The sequence below is a fragment of the Lycium ferocissimum genome, chromosome 10 (genome assembly GCF_029784015.1).
Source record: "Lycium ferocissimum isolate CSIRO_LF1 chromosome 10, AGI_CSIRO_Lferr_CH_V1, whole genome shotgun sequence".
Taxonomy (NCBI): domain Eukaryota; kingdom Viridiplantae; phylum Streptophyta; class Magnoliopsida; order Solanales; family Solanaceae; genus Lycium; species Lycium ferocissimum.
In genome coordinates this window covers 6246821-6252874 of record NC_081351.1, presented here as the reverse complement: position 1 = coordinate 6252874, position 6054 = coordinate 6246821, and the positions used below count along the sequence as shown (strand labels likewise).

General features: G+C 36.1%; 1 long non-coding RNA gene across 1 annotated transcript; it reads right to left on the bottom strand.

Annotated features, from left to right (window-relative positions):
- Window positions 1–1103: 1103 nt before the first annotated feature.
- Window positions 1104–3190, bottom strand: LOC132035120 (uncharacterized). The gene is made up of 2 exons (XR_009409170.1): window positions 2939–3190; window positions 1104–2370 (listed from the first exon to the last, which is right to left on the bottom strand). It is a non-coding gene; the product is annotated as an uncharacterized LOC132035120 (long non-coding RNA).
- Between the last annotated feature and the right edge of the window lie 2864 nt (window positions 3191–6054).

The following is a 6054-nucleotide window of genomic DNA, read 5'->3' as shown; positions in this document are numbered from 1 at the left end:
AAAATTAATCTATTATCTTTTTAATAAATTTATGACTACCAATTAATATAAAGTTACTAATGTTGTTCGCGCGGATTCTACCACTAGTATCCTAATATGACTAAGAAAATTCATGTACCGTACAAGGAGTCTTTTCATTCAACACAAGGTTCATATTGTCAAGATTCCTTCACGTAGTTGAAAAATCCAAACGGTTCTATCTTCTCTAATTTGGATTTCAACATGCTTCTTCTGGGGTGCCAAATAAAAAAAGTTGTCTCTTAATTTTCTTTTTCTCCAACGTTCACCTGATTTTGTCTTTGAAGAGGTTCTTGATGCTAATGTTGTCTTTGCTTCTCGGAACTAAAATTTATTAATTTATTTAATAAGATAATATTAACCAAACTTATTCTCGCATTACCGTATCATATTAGAGTCGAGGAGTAATTTACCTCCTTTTTTTCAAACCGTTTGAAACTTGTGAATCATTTCAATGGAGGGTGATCAAATATCCTTCCCTCAGACATGGAGAATAGGCAACTGAGTTGCCAGGCTCGTACGATGACTCTAATTCGTGGTATTTGAGTATCCCAGGAAACATGGTTCAAAATTCTTGTGAATGTAGATACTTCTTGGGAAACCCCAACTCAATGGAATTGTTGAGATGAACTGTACTTTGACCTCGTATGGGTTAGTTGATTGTAGAAGACTGATAAACATTAATGTTAGTAAATGTATGTTAGTGCTAAAACTAATTTTATGAATAAGTAGTAAGTGTTTGGATATAATCACTCAAATTGATAAGCAGTCTCTGTGTTTGTAAAAACAATGCTGATAAGTTGTTATTTTGATAAAATGACTAGAATTGCCTTAATTTTTTACAAAAAAATAACAAGGTTTTACTAATTCCCTTAATTCTTTTACTAATTCCTGCTTTAATACCAATTGATAGAATTAACTCCTAAATGGACACAACGGGGGGAGGGGGGGCTGTTACACCTCAAAATGAAAGGAGACGTGGCACGGCACTCGATGCCTGCCAACTTGCACCGAGCGAACCGATTTAGTGTAGTGACTAACCAGTTTGTACCCATATACCATAATTCAATTAATTAACATCAATATTAAGTGAGTAATCCAAAGTGAACAATATTAATCAACAAGCTCATTAACCAAGTCATATAATAAAAATGTTATTTGCAAATCCGAACGGGAGCCTATAACCCAAAAGTAATACAAGTTTATCTATGGAGCTTCTATGAAACTATGAATGAAATAATACAATTGCGAGACTAGCTCTTACTATACAAAAATAAAATTAAAAATACAACAATGTGAATCCCACGATCTCAAATGTGGACTGACAAAAAGTATGAAGTTGCAGGAATCTTAGTTCGCACATTGACCACCCTGCACCTGACCTCCTGCTCGACCTAACACCATTTAAACAAATGATGTTTGAGTATTGGAATACTCAGAGATGTGTCATGGCCACCACCCATGATGGGGCAGTAGTTATACAGATATATAAGAAAATATTAAGTGCATGAGCGATGGATTACATACACAATTTTATTCATCAAAACATATGACGTGAACATGATTTATGAATACATGAGAGATAAATTTAATTTATCAAAGCACAGAAGAAGCAACAGTCACGTAAACCATGTTTAGGATCTTTCTAAATCTTCTCAAGTGTCATATTATTCCATGATTTCAATGTCCAGATCTCAAGACTCGTGTTCGTATGTGATGTATACACTCGGGATGCCATCCGCGAGCCCTGACGTACTCTCCCCACCAGATAGGCTATGGTACACTGGGGTACAAAACCCGCGGGCCGATCATCCTCTCGATCGGATGAGAAATGATACACCGGGGTGTAGAACCCACAGGCCCGGTCATCCCCTCGACCGGATGAGCAATGGTACACCGGGTATAGAACCCACGGGTTCCGTCATCCCCTCGACTGGATGAGCAAATCAATATCAAAATTTTGTTAAATCTTATTTACTTTCATTTTATCAAGTCATGGTCTTCGACCGAATCTCTTTCACAACATCAAGTTTACGGTTCCACTTATATGATGCAAATCAAGAGAGTGATTTCAACAATTCCATAAAAAAATACGCTACGAATTTGTAATCAACAAGTCACAAGAAATTAAGCGCATAACATAGTGTCTCACACAAAAACCCCAAAAATCATGTAGAAAGATTTAAAATAAGTTTATAACTTTCAAGCTTAGCCTTTTTGTAACTATTATCATTCGAGAAATTTGAAAGCACGCAAGTAGAAGGGCTCGACATTCCTCAATGTCGACTTTACATTACCGATCGTTAGCTCCAAATGTCAAAGAACGAGTCAAACGAACCAAACTATTTCAATCTACATAAACAAACTCATATTCATCAACTAAGTATCAAAATGATGCTAAAGTAATCAACCAAGTGTCTACCAGTTAAGCCTAATTATCAAATTTACCAAATTTGTCCAACTTAGGTGATATCATGTTCAATCACCTCAAATCATCCTAACGATGGAGTCACTATGTTCATTTGGGTCATAGAAGTTCACCAATAAAGACCCATGGTCACTATCCATTATCTTCTCAATTTAGAAAAAAACAAAAAAAACTATTCATGTCATAAGCTAGGGTTTCATAATCTGACCTTTCATTAATACGAGTTTCATAATCTGACCTTTCATTAATACAACTTGAAATAAATGATATAAATCTTCTCAAATACTCATAAATTACTAGTTCGAGTATTTGGAATTACCTCAAAATATTTGAATCTTGAAAATCCCTCTTTTGGAGTTTTGATGTTCTAGAAGGGATTTCTTGAAATCTAACAATTTTCCAAGTTGAATGATCTTAATATATGTGTTAACTACTTTTAATCAACACAAAATATATGCCAAACTTACCTTAGGTAGCATATGCCAAACTTACCTTAGGTAGTATGGTAGTTGGTCTTGACCGAGAGCCACCTGAAGAACCAAGAAAGTCTCTATGTTTTGCTCTGTTATGTCTATTTCTATTTTGATTTGGATAAATAAACAATGGGATATTTATGAGCCCAAACTTGGTAATTTCAAAGGAAATGGACCAGAATACTTGAGTCCATCTAGTCACCACTAAAAGAGCATATGTGCAGGGGCTAAAATTAGCTTTCAGCTGTGGATATTTGTTTCCACATTCTTCTCCCTTCTCTCTTCTTTTTTTGTTGGTAATTTCCATGTCTCTCTTTATAACATAATTGAATATTCATACTCCACCCATGTATTCCCGCCATGTTATATAAGTATTAACATGTCCGAAATATTTTTCTTAATCCGTCATCGTCGTTGGTACAATAACAAATATTTCCTATATTTGTTAGTGCGCTTAAAGTGTTAAAACTTAAATCGAAATTTTCAGGGACGCTACAGAGGTGGGGGGTGAATTGGGTCTCCAACAATTTTCGTCCAGCTTAAACTTTTATTAAGTTTTCTGATTTTACGAAACAATCGTAGACTTTGTTCCAAAAGTGTGTTCCCACTTAGTTTTTCAGACTTAAAAAGCAGCAAAGCAAACGAAATATTATGCAAAAGATTTTGTACATGGAAAACCATCCAGACTTGAATTTATGTAAAAACCACGGCCAACACTCCTGTAGGATTTCAACTAAACTTCACTAAAATACCGAGCTAGAATGCCTTGCAATCCAAAGGACCTACCCCTATGCCCTCTACAACAATCCTAAATATTGTTATCCTTAGCTTGAAAACAAAAACAACATACTTAGAAAGTGTTTTTCACCTCAACAAATGTTTCTGACAAAGCTGATAAGAGATTTTCACGAACCAAATTCACTAAGTCGTGCGGGCACTTACCATTTCCCACCTCGGTATGTGAACCCTTTTCCCAATTCATAAATTCAACCACAATAAGTAACTAGAGCAAGAAGTCTGAATCATAGATAATCATAAGTGCGGAATATAAGTACAACCCCCAAGGACCTGGTTTGACTCGTACAAGAGAAACTAAGTCGTAACGTTTAGAAAATACAAGTCTCAAATGCTAAACACATCTGTCTGAATAGAAGAAAATAAAGATAGGGAAAGACGAGTCTCGAGGCAGTGACTTGTCAGATGCTTACCCTAGATACTCGCAACCCAGGCCTCCGAAATCAGTCCCGGGAGTGGAAGTAGAACATGTCTCAAAACTCTACACCCCTAAAAAGAGTGTAGCAAGGTAGCATCAGTACAAACAACACGTATTGAGTTGGCATCATAGGCCGACAATAGTTAGTTAATAGTTATAAAATAAGAGACTGAAGAACAGACATGCTCACAATCAGGTATAAACACCACACAGTCCAAGAATAATAACTCAAGTATATAAGGATCAAATAACCGAATCATAGCCTATGGTGAAGCACCTAACCACAAGTCAGCCAATTTTCCCCGATTCCTCAGAAAAATCAGAAACACCGTACAACCAACAATAGCAATCCTAACCCAAGTATTAGCCTAGGAAAAGTCTCTACTCCTCGAGTCCATCAATTCCCAAGTATGTAATAATTAGACACACAACAATCTCAAATCAGTAACCAACTAGGAAGTCAATGTTCACGAGCATCGTACAATGTAATAGCTAACCACAACTAGGAATCAGATGTATGAATGAATGAAATATGAATGCAATGTAATGATACACACATGCTTTGGGCGGAGGATCTCCACGCCTCGACAGTCATGACCCAAGGGGAACTCGCGAAGTCAGTGTTGTGGTACGTGCAACCTGATCTAAGTAAGTGTTGCGGAATGTGCAACCCGGTCCAAATATATGAGTATGAATGCATGCATGATATCAATGCCAATAAGAGTATATAAATTACAACCGTGCCACGTATGGACACATATCCAATATTAAGATCAATATCAATTCTTTCCTCTTCACAAGTCAATAACCAATAACTGAGAGATATGGGTTCACAACCATGAATGAGTCACTAAGTATTCATAGCAGAGTATCATGAAAGATGAGATTGAGTACATTGTATAATATCAATGAACGATGACAACATATCAATCGTGCCACATATGGACAAATCTCTCGATGTCAATAACAAGTCAAGTTCTTTTATCTGTTCAAGATAATACCAATAAGTGAGGGATAGCCATATCTCAATCATGATAAGACGACTAAGCATCTAATCTAATATCACACATGTGGCAACAAGCCAATAAATCACAACAAGGCAACACACCAAAATCAAACAACAGTACCAACCTAGGAATCTATCCCAACTTCATACCCGAAGGCGTACATGATTTCTCCAACAATCACTAACTCTACATATGATTCACTAACCGAAGTCTAACCATAAGGTAAGTCGTAACCTACCTGGAGTGCCGAACAGGAGCCACGAACCGTCAAACCTTAGCCTTGCCCTTTCTTTGCGCCTCCAAATACTCAAAGTCTAATCATATTCGAGTTCTACATTAGAAATCAAGAAGAACAATACCCATATTGCTATACTTCTAATTTAGGTGCAATTCTAACTATGGAAAATGGGGGAACGGACCCACAAGGGTAAAATAGGCGATTCAAAAGAGGAAATGTCAATCATGCTCCAGATGATCAAAAGCCACTATTCAATTCCTAGATTAACTCAAGATTAAGCCAAATTCGTAATTAAAGTGAAACCCCCAATTTTGGATATGAACTCTACTTTTCAATCCTCAAATTAATCACTAATAATGGAAGGTTTAGGCCAATCAACAATGAATTCATCAACTTCTATGGTTATACTAGTCAATTTCATCATCAAATTCCATTTAGGAAGTCTAGAACTCATTTCAAGAAATTATCATAAAAACCCATCTTCCCTCTTTGATTCTAAAGATTTCTAGCATGGATTAAGGATTAAGGAAGGTAAATAATGAAGTCTAAGGTTAAGGATCTTACCACAATGAAGATTCAATTCCAAGCTATCCAAATAGCCTAATGTATGCTTAGAGCATGATGAGAGAAGTGATAAGGTTTAAGGGTTTTTAACTTAGAATAAATAGGAATTAAAT